The 13,807-nt window shown below is 40.2% G+C and overlaps 1 long non-coding RNA gene across 1 annotated transcript in view; it reads left to right on the top strand.

Moving 5' to 3' along the window:
* LOC306824298 overlaps positions 1-13,333 on the top strand; it is a 36,934-nt gene extending 23,601 nt beyond the window's left edge. The window contains exon 3 of the long non-coding RNA XR_013779127.1: positions 13,257-13,333. This is a non-coding gene — a long non-coding RNA (uncharacterized lncRNA). The remainder of the gene's footprint in view (positions 1-13,256) is intronic.
* Positions 13,334-13,807: the final 474 nt, after the last annotated feature.

Genomic DNA, 13,807 nt, shown 5'->3' with positions numbered 1-13,807 from the left:
TCCCTCAACACCCTCAGCGCTCCGGAGATGAGACCGCAGGCAGGATGTTGTGTTAAGAGCTTATAGATGTAGGCTGATGATAACTGACTTCCACTGCTGTAATTGCACTCTAATTACACCGCACTCAATGTGTGTGTTAACATGTGTAATTACATATTTGTATCCCTTCATTTGTTTACGTGTGAGCCTCTGCAGCTGACCTTGAGGAGATACAACAGTAAAGTGAAAGAAAACTGGAAGGGAGGAAGTTTTTCCTCCCTGTATAGACATAGATCTGAGGGAACTGTGATCCTTCCCTGTCAGTGATTTATCCAGCTCTGTTGTGCTGCTTACCCCTGAGGCTCAACTCCCCATGTTACAACAGAACAATCCATCATCCTGTCAAAGAGAAGACTGAACCAAAAGTCTATATCCTCTAGCTGCCATGACCAACTTCTAAACCTGCTCTTTTGAGTTTATCAGACATGCACTCTTTGTTGCACTTGAGCTGTCGGCCTCGCTCTTTTGGAGGGATTTATAATTTATTTGAGTATTTCAGTGCGTTGGAATGAAAAGGTTAGAGGACCTCTGTTTACACTCAAATGGGTTGATAGAGTAACATCACAATTGGGCCGTGGTTCAGGCGAGCCTTGTATCCACCAATTAATACCATAAGTCTTCTGTGCAAATAGTGAATTAAGACCCACAGTTGACAGTAAGTCCACGCAAGCTAACTCTTTCCAAAGATCCGTCTTTATGATGTATTTTCTTCCTCGTTAAACAAGCTACGAGTACTATCAGTGGCGTTTTTAGAGTCTGTCAGGTCCTCAGGCAAGAAATAATTGGGAGCCCTCCAACCCGCATTTATCACAATTATGTCTGCCAGTGTCCCGACGCCTACTCCTCTTCCTCTTATTTAGTGTTTCTCTTCTATAAATGGATAATTCCTCTTCATTTTTTTTTGGCTGACTTGCATTAACTAACCTTGGTTTTAGACTGAGTGCTGTCAAATGGAGTCCCTTTAAGCAATTATTCTACAGTCATTGTAAAATGTGCCAATTTTGGGCCATTTTGGTTTAAAGTTTGTGAGCCATCAGGGGGCCCAAATGGTCTGGGGCTGCAAGCAGTTGCCTGCCGTTCCTGTTGACAAGCAGCACCTCTGAGTAGTATTCATTGTTACTGTACATGACGGCAAAACAACAAAAACAAAACCAACACACCACATATCTGTCCTCAATTATTATGTTGATATTGACTGACCAGCTACCTTGATGAGCATACCAAGCAGGTATGACCAGAGGATAAGCCACAATGGTGACAAGTTTGTAACATTTTTTTGGTTGCAGGTAGGGGCACCAAATTAGGAAACACTCCTGTAGGTCTTGTTTTATGGTTGGAACAAATGACCTTCATAGGTTGTATAGGTTGGAGGACTTGTTGCTTCAAACTTCAAATACACTGAGCACTGTTGTCGCTTTAACTTTTGATCAGTGAGGATTTGGTGCATGTCATCGCCACTTTCTCTTTGCCCCGTTTTGGTCCCTCAGCTGTACTAAAACACAAAGGCAAAGAGCCAACATCAGGAAAAGAAGCATCATCATCACCATTTCCAGTCAAAAATCCCTCTTCCACAGTTACCTATTCTCTATATGATGGACCCCAATCAATCAAACAATATGTATTGATAGAGCTCCAATTCATAACAAATGGCATCTCAAGAAAATGCACAAAAAGAGCAGATCTTGGCTTCTTTCTCCCCCCCCCCCCCCCCTTTTTACATAATTATATTATTATATCACTACACATGCTCTGATTCCCTCCTTCTTCCCTTTGTGCCTTTAAAACCAGAGCAGTCAGGTTCAGGTTTCCAACAGAGGAATAATGAGGCGTGCATGAACCCCTGCTATGAAGCGTCACATGGCTCCTGACAGCTTCTCTGTAACTCACAAAAGACTGAAAGGAGTGTTAAATGGATTTTCAAAGTGACATATAATAGTGATAATACAAACAAACGTTTACACACAAATGTTTACACAATGCTTTAACAGACTTCAGACTGCTCTTGCTTCTTTAACTGATAATTTGTTTATAGCGTCTTTCCAGATTTCATGAAACGTGACCTTTCGAGTGTAGAAACTTGGATTTCCTGAGTGATGTTAAAAAGATCCAAGGTGTCCATAAAATCAGTGCTAAACGTTTGAATAGGAGTAAACATGAATGTTATCAGCTAAAAAAAGAACCTTGTCAAACCTGGACATGAAATATGATCAGAAGAAGCCAACAAATGTTGGCTTTAGAGTGCACAATAAAACCAAAGTGTTCAAATGATGAAAACATGTTGTCTCCAGTGGGTGTGCATTTAAATTCCGTTTTTGTAAATAACAACAATCCCCCTCCCCTACCTGACAAATGGGGTTGATGCAGATGGGTAAAATGTGGGGAGGTTGCCTCTGTGAGTGGACTATGGTCTCCCTCAGTCAGACATGTTTTTGTTAAAAGTCTAAATTATTAAAAGAGATAAAAGTATTATTTAGATCTAATATTTCAAAAAGGCCAAAGTTGGCTGGAGTGCACTTGAGACTGGAGGAGACCTGAGGTTGGAGAGGAATATAAATTATGTTTGTATGGTTGGCAGCAGAGGGGTGTGATAAAGGGTGTGCTGATTGATAATGGTTTTTATACAAGAGTGAGTTGAGTTAGAAGAAGATGAGGTATGTCAGTAGTCACACAAGGTATAAAATTGTATAGAGCAAAACATGTAGATTTCACATGTTGTGTAAAATGTAGAAAAATGGTTGTAATTGCAACGTCCTTGGTTGTGAAGCAAGATTTCATGTGGAACTCTGAAGAAACTGAGCGACCCACGATAGCACCGTGTAATGAACCAATGTGAGGAAGTAGAGTTGTACAGTTGAGCGTTGTCTGTACTTTGTTGAATGATTTCATTCACAGTAGGCTCCTGTGGGAAAGGCTTGTCCTAGATTTAGCCCGGCGTTTTGTTTCACTTGATGTTGCTTATGTCCTCTCTCAATTCACCATGGACCGCAGCTGCAGCATCATGTACAGATACGCCTCTCAAACATAAGGTCAGCACTAGAGTGTGTGTGCGTGTTGAGTTAACTGTATCCCAGTATATACACAAACATACTGTCTATAAAATGTGAGTAAATAAATAGGAACTACAAGATTCCTTAAATAGTTATTACTGTCGTAATCATCACGTGTACCAAATGAAAAACACCAGCCCTAAGTGTAATGAATTGTTGATCATGACTGCTTGAATGTGTCTGGACACTTACCATTTACATGATTGCAATATTTTGTGACAACCAATCTGAGTTCAATCTGGAGAGACTTAATCAAGAATTATCAATTGTTTATTCAGGAAATAAATGTGCAAAGTCTTTAGGGATTACATGATGACTTTATGTACTCAGAGGAGCAGGATAGGATTTGCCCCACTGGTGGTGGGGGTGATAAAAGAAAGCAGGATGTGATGAGGAGTGGGTTTCTGAGGCTAGATCTGGAATAGAGGTGACTGAAATGACAAATTGGCTGTTGAAGAGGAACACATGAGGTTGCTGCTTTGTGTGTATAGAGAGCAAAGGTAATTGCTCTTGTGGGATGAGAAGTGCATATTATATACAGTGAGTGTTGATGGCCTACACAAAGTTAAGGTAGTATTAGATCGAATCTTACACCGTAGACTGAATGAAATGGAACCCAAAGTTATCACTACTCATTCTGAATTGTCTCTGTTTTCTAGTAATGTTTGTTTTATAGTAAGTCTAACTTTTTCTCCTTCAGGTCTGTGCGTGTCTCAAGATGAGCCAAATGAGGTCAATCCTCGAACCACCTTGAAGAAGAGCGATTGTGTAGAAAAACTTGTGCTGCATGCTCTCCTGGGTCAACACAGTTTTTTTGGATCTCACATATTCCTGATCCAGCATGCACCTGATGCATGCTTAAGTGATACTTTTACATCAAAAATATATGCTCAGAGAATTTCTGAAGTTTTAAAAGCCCAAAGACAGGAACTCAACATCAAACCTCTGCTGAAAGCTACGTATACACTCGAGTAATGACGAGAGGAAAGCTGCAGAACTGAGTGTTTTCAGATGTTTGTTTGCTCTTCCTACTTCTTTCCTCTCCATGTGATCACGAGGGACAAACTGAGCACAAAGAGTACTCTGCTGAAACAAAGAGAGAGCACCGCTAGAACCAAATAAAAAGGCCAAGGTACAAAACAGATTTACAAATTCAGAGATTCTACGAATATACAAAGCTCTAGTTTAGTCTCTTCCTCGCTCAAAAATCATTCTAACAATACATTCAATATTTCAGTAATTTCCATACAAAATTGTCAAGCATTTACGACATGGAAATGTAAAATTTCGTTTTGTTGTACCTGATGAGTCATCATCTTTGGATTTTGGACTGTTTAAGTGGTTAAAACACCTTAACTCAGTAATCACAAGTCATGTTGGCTTACTTTTGGAAATCCTGTCCTATTTGATTCAATTTAAAATCAATGTTGGATTCAAGCTAATGCCTGATTTATGATACTTTCAGTATTTGTTACAAAGTGGTTCTTATTTCAGGATCTACTCCAGTCTAGACACTGCAAATGATTATTGGACATTACAAAGCACATCAAGTATGATAATGCAACTTTTTTTATCATGTGCAATATTGTAAATACAGGAAAAGAGGAAAACTAAGACAAACCTTACATATAAGAATAATCTTAAACCAATGATGCCATGTGCATCGCTCAGCTGTCTTGACAGTTGTTCTCCTTTTTTCACCTTTGGTTAGTGGCATATGATGTAAGCTTGAACATTTGAATTGTTCCCGATGTATTTCTAATTTGCAGGCATTGGATAGACCAGGGCAAGCTTCCTCTTACATGGAACATTGCAGTTTTTTTTCCCCGACCTTAATTTGGATGTAAAATAAACTTAGACAACAGCAACAAGGACCGTGGTGCTGCCCGGCATGACGCCATCCGGCATGACGCCATCCGGCATGACGCCATCCGGCATGCGACGCTTGGCACGGCACAGCCGGGATCCCACCCTGGAGCCAGGCCTGGGGTTGAGGCACATAGGAGAGCACCTTGTGGGACTCGGCTGGGCTCAGCCTGAACGGGCGACCTGGACCTGTCCTCCTCCTGTGGACCCACGACCCACAGAGGAGATTGTAGGGGTCGGGTGCAGAGGAGATCGGGCGGCAGTCAACAACAGGGGCCTCGGCAACCTGATCCCCGGACACAGCTTCTGACTGTTGCGACATGGAATGTCACCTCACTAGGGGGAGGGAGCCTGTGCTTGTGCGGGAGGTTGAGAGGTACCGAATAGATATAGCCGGGCTAACCTCCACGGCTCTTGTTCACAAGTGTGGGAAGATGGAGCGGTGCAGCGTCCTCAGTCATGCGGTCGTTGTATCAGTCCGTCGTGATGAAGAAGGAGCTAAGCCGAAAGGCGAGGCTCTCGATTTACCGGTCGATCTTCGTTCCTAGCCTCACCTATGGTCATGACACGAGATCACGAGGTCCCGGAGACAAGTGGCTGGATTGGGCTTCCTCTGTAGGGTGGCTGGTTTGTAGTCTGCTTTGACAGTAGAATGGAGCAACACTGATGATTCTGTATTTTCAGGAATGGTGTATAATAATCTTGCACTTTCATACATTTTATTCCAGGTCTAGTCAGTGTCAAAAGTGATCCTTAATGAGTGAATACATTATTTAAGTTTACACTCAACTTTATTTTCTTTGATTCTTTATTTCATACATACCTAGAGTTTGGCACATCATGGTTATTTCCTGAAATAACTCAGCATGAATAATAAATCACAAAGAATAAATCAGAAGATCAACATCTGAGGTACACTTTCATTAAAAAGGAAAGCTTCGGTAAGAGTGATTTTTGTTGATACAGCTCATCAGACATTGACTTCATAAACATGTTACTGCCTTGTGGTGGCATCTTTTAATTTAAATGTTTTTATACTGGCATGTAGATGTATGTATTCTGTTTTCCTCTAATGTAGCTCTGGTGAAAGTTAGTCAGGAAGACTATATTTTGCACACTTGTTTTATTGTTTATTCTCATTCCATGTCAAATTGCTCCTTCACACATGCTCATTCAGTTTCTTGTAATCAGTTGTTCACATCACCTGGTCACATCTATCCCATAGCCCTGCTCCACTCCCTCACCGTTAGCCTCTCACATTTTTGCTGTCTTGTTTAAAAATGGCTTTCTCTTCCACCAGTTCATTCATCGTTAGGGGCAACCCTCCACCTCCCCATCGCCACCAAGTCGTCGCAAATTCATCACATTCTTCGTCCCATTAGCCTCCAATCACATTATCAGACATCGCCTCAAATGACATCATTACCCATCTTCTAATCAACTCCAGTCTTCACAGTTCAATCAGCTTCTTCAATGCATCAACCTAGAAGACATCTTCTGCTAACACTTCCACCACAGGTGTCTGGACTTTACGGGGGGGATAGATCTTGTTGCCGTTCAGGGCAGACTTCTTCAATCACCCCCGTCCCCCTGTAGAGTTGAAGCGCCAAAGATTCTCTGACAATCACTCAATATCACATAGTAAACTAAACCTTTCATTTTTTTAATCCTTTATTTCGCTCTCCTGAATTGGACTGGCTCTTGTTAATGCTAACTGTCAGGAAGGCTTCTTTTCTCTTGTTTGTTCCCACATGTTTATGTCGACCTGTCTTCTTCTTTCTTTGAGAGTTTCCGCCTCTTGTCACAAGCCTTTCACAGGAATGTAAATGTAATGATTGACACCACCGGCATGAATAGTGGCTTTTGTTCCCTCGAGAAGCTTATAGAAAATGTAAGGGATTAGGTTGTTTTTTTTTATTTCTAAGGGCAACTCATCTCTTCAGTCTCCTCAGTCCTTGTAATTGACTCACATCCTGTGTTTGGTGAAAGGTCACTCCATTATGCTTTAAGATAATTCAGAATAAGTCGTGATTCCTTTGGGTTGTATTTCTCCCAATCTGAGGTGTATGATTCTATTTAATACTTCCATAACTCTTTCTTGGTCATCACCACTAACTGTATATAAATATGGACAATGCAACTCTCGCTCCTGCTATTGTACAAAAGTGAGGCCAAATGGACACCACCATATTACGTTAGTGATATATACTTTGGAACCAAGACATGCTGCTAAATGAGGCACACATTTACCTTTCAGATAAAACCTTAAAGATCTGTCAGGATGGTACAGTCCACAGCAGAACAGATTCTCATGTGGGTTTGGATCAGACACAAACAGGTTATGGAAACTTCAAGGACTGTAGGCCCATCGTTTGTATTTGTAATATTCGTCTTGCCCTTTCTTCACTCGGCTAATCTGGTTAAGAGTGCTGCAAGGAGACATATCTGTCAACAGAGCCGTCAATCATCAACAATCCAATGGGTGACATCCAAGCGGACATACAGTGGTGAAAAATGAAGTACAAAATCCTGCTGTTCTTTAATTGTCTGCTTGAGGAAGTCATACACACCACAGCCAATAAGGTTGTTTTCACAATTGGAATTAACATGTTTACATCCTTGTATAAAAAAAAACAAAAAACAAAACAGTCTGATTAGTTATTGTCCTAATGGGCACACACTGAACAGGGGAGGACTTTTCTTATAAAACATCAGATTTGATTTTATTAACGATGAGTGTTATCCCTATAGGTATAGTAGGTCCATATCTGTGCTCAAGAAGCTTAAATCCCGCCTCAGCTCCAGCTCAGCCTGACATTAGGTTGACTGAAAGTTAGGCAGAGACAGCATTTCCATCTTGGTGGCTGCTGCTGATTAGCTTCCAGAGCCCCCTGACGTAATATATGAGTGATGTCACTCAGGCTTCGTCTGTATGTATATACAGTCTGGTCACAACCAGCATATGAGTTCTTTGTGGTTTTACAGTACTTTTTATCTACTGCTAAAAAACTCTGTTGACTTGGTAGGCACCAAAACAGACAGCTAATATGAAAGTTGTTTCCAAGGCCCAACTCCCTCGACTAGCATGTCCTTTTTCTTCTTTATGTGTCCAACAGTATCATTCTCACTTTAATGCGGAACCTAATAAAAACTTTACTTGTTACATGTGTAGTGCTTAAAGTTTTGGGACCGTCATTTCATGTGTTTTTGGAGGAATTCAGAGTGCTGTGCATGTTGTTCCAGTCAGATATGACTGTCTGTGTTTATGTGGCTGTGTGCTGTCCTGCTTTCAAGCCAAAAAGTCTGCATCCTTTCAATGAACAACACCCTGACGGCATTGGTGGACAGAAACAAACTGGAGATATACTGCTGGTGGCTTAACCACAATGTGTGTGTATGCGTATGGGTGCTTATGAGATGTGCTTGTGTATTCAAAGCGTGGCATTGTGTGTGGCGAATGTTATGTGAGAATATAGAGAAATTAACTCTGACCAGAATTATAGTATATTGCTCCATCTAAAAGTGCTGCTGACAGAACCCTATAATTAGTTTGACTAAATGAGTCTGGGCGGAAGGCTGAAAAAAAATAAACGAAGCTACATGACTCCGCTTAACCTCTGCATTAAAATCAAACAACACCATGTAACATTTTGAATGGTTAGACGGGCCTGTTAGTGTTATAATGCACGGTTGAATAATACTGATAGGCTGAATTAATATTTATTTTAATGATCAAAATGCATAACTAACCAATGATCAACTTACATATATATTTTAATTGAGAAAATGGATAATGGAGAACTTAGAAATATACAAAATACAGACTGTAAATTAAGATGGAAGCAACAGATTACATGTAACGGCGTTATGTATTTCAAATGTAAAATAAGAGTAACTGTATTTGGTTATAATTACAGTTTAAATTGGTTTATACAGTTACTTTCTCAAAAAAAAGCCAACTTCTAGGGAATACTTTATAGCACTACATGAAGGTTTCTACTGTGCAGATGCAAGTGGCATTACTGTATATGCACAAATACGCTGCAAGTCAATGCTCAAGAGCACTTTTCACACAACTGAATGACAATTGCAGAGGATGATAAAAATGCACAGGAAGAGGACAAAAAGAAATCACAGTGCAAGCTTTGCTTACTGTCAACGAAGCTAATTTCAACATTGAGCGACTCCACGTCTTATTTCAAGAAGCATCCTTAGGTAAATTGGCCAATTAGTGTCAACGGAGAAATGACCAACTCTTCATCCAGCTCCTACGACTGAGTGCTCACATGTGGGGAAAAAAAGGAGGGTTAATTAATGTCCAGCAGTTCGCATGTTCCTTGTCTAACACTCACAAACAGGGCTTTCTGTATAACTGTTCGAGGCTCAGTGGCTGTTGTTTTGACATGCAGAGCAGCGAAAGCTTCTTTGTTTAATATACTGTAACGTTGTACTTCATGAAGTTACGAGATGTTGTTTAGTTTCCATGGGTTTTATTTCCCAAACATAATACAGGTTACTGTAGGCCAAAGCCAACACCAAAACAACAAACCTACAGTCTCTCCCCAACTCAGCTACAGCACACACACACACACACACACACACACACACACACACACACACACACACACACACACACACACACACACACACACACACAGCGCTCAGTCCAACCTTTCTCTCAAGCTTTCAACCAATCACACACTTGATAACCTGCGTAGAACACTGTCATAGGCTGTTGAAATAAATGACAGGATTACAACCTCTGAGAACACTGTTGTCAATCTAACACATTCACTGACATTAGGTCAAACTAGTCATAAAAATAAAACTAGAAATAAGTCATCAAAAACTATTTAGAATAAATTACCTCACTTGAGTAATCCAACAGAATCCATCACAGATTACATTGTAGGTCATGTAATCTGTAATACATTTTAAGTAACCCTCTCAACCCTGTACAAGAGTCATTCAACTTCAAGAAGTGTGAGTGTTTAATATGTGGTTTGGTTTGGTTGGCCCATCCTGCACACAGATGGATTACCAAATCTAGTTTTAAAGATGGTTTTACACAACAGTGTGAGTGTGTCTACAGGGGGCGCTAAAATCCATACAAACTTTAAGATCCTCACATCTAAGTTATTTCATATCTGATATTTAAACTACTTAAAAAAAGGGGACAAAACCATTCAATTTTACAACCTGAAAGTCTACCTTATGTGATTCATCACAATTGATCAACTACCTTGTAAAAATGTTGTATTGTTTGAAGAAATGTTAAAGTTTGCTACCATTGTGTTCCTGTTATTCAATCCTGAGTTCAGTCCTCTGACCAAAAAAAATCTAGTTAATCCTGACGCCAGCAAAGTTACGCCAAATGTCAGAAGTTTTAAACACAAACTGCTCATTTTATATGGATAAAGACCTGGATTGGATTACATGATATTATCACATTACACAATTATTATTTATTTTATGAATTATTATTCATTTTATTTTGTAGTCAGCACATCACATGTTTGCAGTACTTTCTACTCTCTAACTTCTGCTGTGACCTTCTCCAAACAACTGATCAGAAAAACAGAAGAGCTGGTCAACTATGTCAATGGAATCAAATATTCTCTTTTTCTTTGTGTTTCAAAGCAAACAAATGCATTCCACTGCTCATACAATGTTATCCACTTATTTATTTTAGTTATGCTCCTCATATAAACAGACATCAACAATGTATGCTCTCCAAACCAACAGTGCACACACACACACACACACACACAGGCATGTAATCAGTGCAGACAGTGAGATGGCAGGGCTGCATTCTTCCAGCCCCGCTGAGCCTCGCTGAGCAGAATAGCAGAGAGAAATGTCTTAGATCACGGTTCTCTGACATGTTTGGCTGACCTGATAGGAATTCACTGATAAGAAGAAAAAGATACAGCACACTGCGAGGGCCAAGCCCAGGGTGAGAAAACCCACAGGACTGTCATGTGAGGCAAAAACAACACAAACAAGCTACTCACATTACAAAAACAATCTTTGACATGTTTGATTTTGACACGTGTATATTTTACTAGTGTCTGTCATATACTTCATACAGATTTTCCTAATGACTACCTGTGTGAGATCAGACCAAATGGTAGTCAGAGCATGGTGACTGATTGAGTGTAAGTGTATGTATGGACATGCACAGTGTGTGTGTCTGTGAGGATATGGAAAGCAGAGCAGCGTTGAATGCGTTGATGGGACCTGTCAGCGCAGCTAGTCACCGGCAGGGCGACAGAGAAACCTGCCCAGTGAGACGTGGCTCCTCGGTGTCTCCTCAACTGGAATTCCTGGGAATTCCAGCCGGCTTAGATTGTTATCAGATCCGAAGACACCCCGCCGCTCAGCCAAATTGTTTTGTCCTCCCTGAGCAAGATACACTGTCTACTGGAGATGTATTAGGTTATAAGCATCAGTCACAAATTTCACAATATACTGATTTTGCATTGTCATGATTTATTTTAATTTACAGTCTTTTGACATTCACCATAAGCAGACTGTCTGGATGTTTGATGTTATCCAACATGCAACAGCTTTGCAATCCAAAGGAAATATTATTAATATTTAAACTACAATAACATCTTCAGCTGTGTTTTCTTAACCTTGACAGCTGGATCTGAGGGTGGCATTCATATTCAGCTAGCGTGTTCTGCACATATTGACCACTCGGATTAACCATGAGGAAGTGAACTGGGATATTCAAACCTTCTCTCAGTCAGCAGACCTTTCCTGTGTTGTGACTGGATTCATTTGCGAACATTTGTACTGTAGTTTAAAGCAAGACACAGGCTGCGTGAGTTTTATATTTATGATTAAATGTACACCGATAGATTGCTTGGTGAACAAGCCAGGCCCCAGTTTGTTTGTTTTTTTTAGGAAGGATCCATGTTGTTTGTATGAAACATGTTAGAAATGAACAAGGCAGCCCGTTGGAGGTTAAATCTTGATCTGGAAACTCCCTGTAATCTCTGTATTGATCCAAATGTTAAACCACCCAAATTTTCTAGAAAAAATATTCTAAAGACCACCCCCCCCCAAATCCCCCTCACCTTACCTGAAAATAATCATGTCCCAACCACATTGAATAACGCAAAGTTGGTTTTAAATTTCAAATATATCTTTAAGATTAAATTGCCATATTTCTGTATCTCCCACAAAAGGTGAATGTAAAAAAAAAATACAATAAAAATAATTACAAAGAGGTGAACAAAAAAGAAATTGTCAAACACTATCCTCAATTGATTCCTGAAAAAAGTAGTTGGAAGAAGTAACACCTAGTTACATCCTGCCCCCTCTCCATTAATACCTAGCCATCTATTCAGTTTCCTCTTTATAATATCATTGTAATTACACTATAATTATCACTGTCTCCCCATTGTGATGCTGCTTTGAGTGATGGCTGGCCTATGTCACAGGCATACATTATATTACATACTTACATTCGGACCGATACCTAAAATCAGCTCATGGGCCGTGTGTTTATGAGCTGTCAAATGATACATAATGGGATTGGCTTGAATTTTCTTTAATCAAAATTCCATAACAAGTATTACAGCAACAAAAGCCTCATCAAACTTAAATATCTTTCCCATAGAGCTCCACTCACAAAGTCCCAGTGATACAGTTTGTGAGCCTAAAGATCTTTAACCCACTGAGAGGCAATGAACACTCGCACAGTTTGGATTCGTTAACAAAAATATAGAACATCGTCAGCTTCATGTTTTAACTCAGTCTGACAGTTCACATGAAGTGGATCACTTTCATCCACACTTGCTGGCACATTCGTTTTGATTCAGTTACGTGACATTCAAACTTTTGCTTTACAACTTTGGCTGCAAAAATCTGAGGTGTGTGCAGCGATTCAGATGTTTGAAATTAGGCTGCCTTCGGAGTTTTCCACTTTGTTTTAGTAGCCAGGGAATGTTTTTGTTGGCCAGTTGTGATGAGTGTTCATTCACACCAGTCAGCTTTTTTCTGATTACACAATGTCTTCAGTCATAATTAAAAAAAAAATTTTTTGCCAACCATCATTGTTATAAACTATGGAGAAATAGAGAAGCCCCATTTTGTAATTATGAAACTTTAACAGTATGCTTGTAGACCTGGTTTGTTCCCTCAGCCAATGACAGTGCTCAGGTGAGTTTGAGAATGGATACAATTCAGTGATTGGACACAATTCAAACCGACGTGTTGAGTGATGATTGGCTAGGTGAGTGTTGGCTTTCATCACTGCTCTGTTTTTATAAATCTGATCTTTTCTGTCTTTAGTGTTTTGGTGCAGCTTAAACACACTGCTCCACCTCCCCGTCACTCCCAGACTTCACAGAATCATCAGCCATCAATACATCATCCATCAGGTCCCAGCAAGTCTTCATGGGGGGCTTAATCCTGCTGCTGCTCAGAGCAGACATCTGTCGCCCAAAAGAATCACAAGAAGAAATGAAAGGATCACAAGACGTTTGAGGTTGAGTTCTTCAGACAGAGCTGTACCAATACAGCTTATCAGTTTTTAAAATAGTGGCATGGTTCCAGTGACAGGCTGCTGGCCATCAAACCTCATGTGAAGAAAAATATCTTGTTCTGCCATTCACCTTTTTGACACGCATTATGTTTCCATGCAGTTTGAAAAGTGGATTTATTCACTAAAACTAGAATTAAGTTGTTTTTAGTGTGATTGCTCAAAGTTGGATCAACACATCTAGATAATACTGGGGATCAATTTACATGCATGTTTACGACTCAGTCTGAAGCAAACTGTACGTGACGCTCTGAGCACGCTCCACAGGCCCACCACGCCTGGCTTTGACCTGGAAGTCCAA

The sequence above is a fragment of the Symphodus melops genome, assembly GCF_947650265.1.
Source record: "Symphodus melops genome assembly, chromosome: 5".
Lineage (NCBI taxonomy): Eukaryota > Metazoa > Chordata > Actinopteri > Labriformes > Labridae > Symphodus > Symphodus melops.
This window is presented reverse-complemented; position numbering and strand designations above follow the sequence as displayed.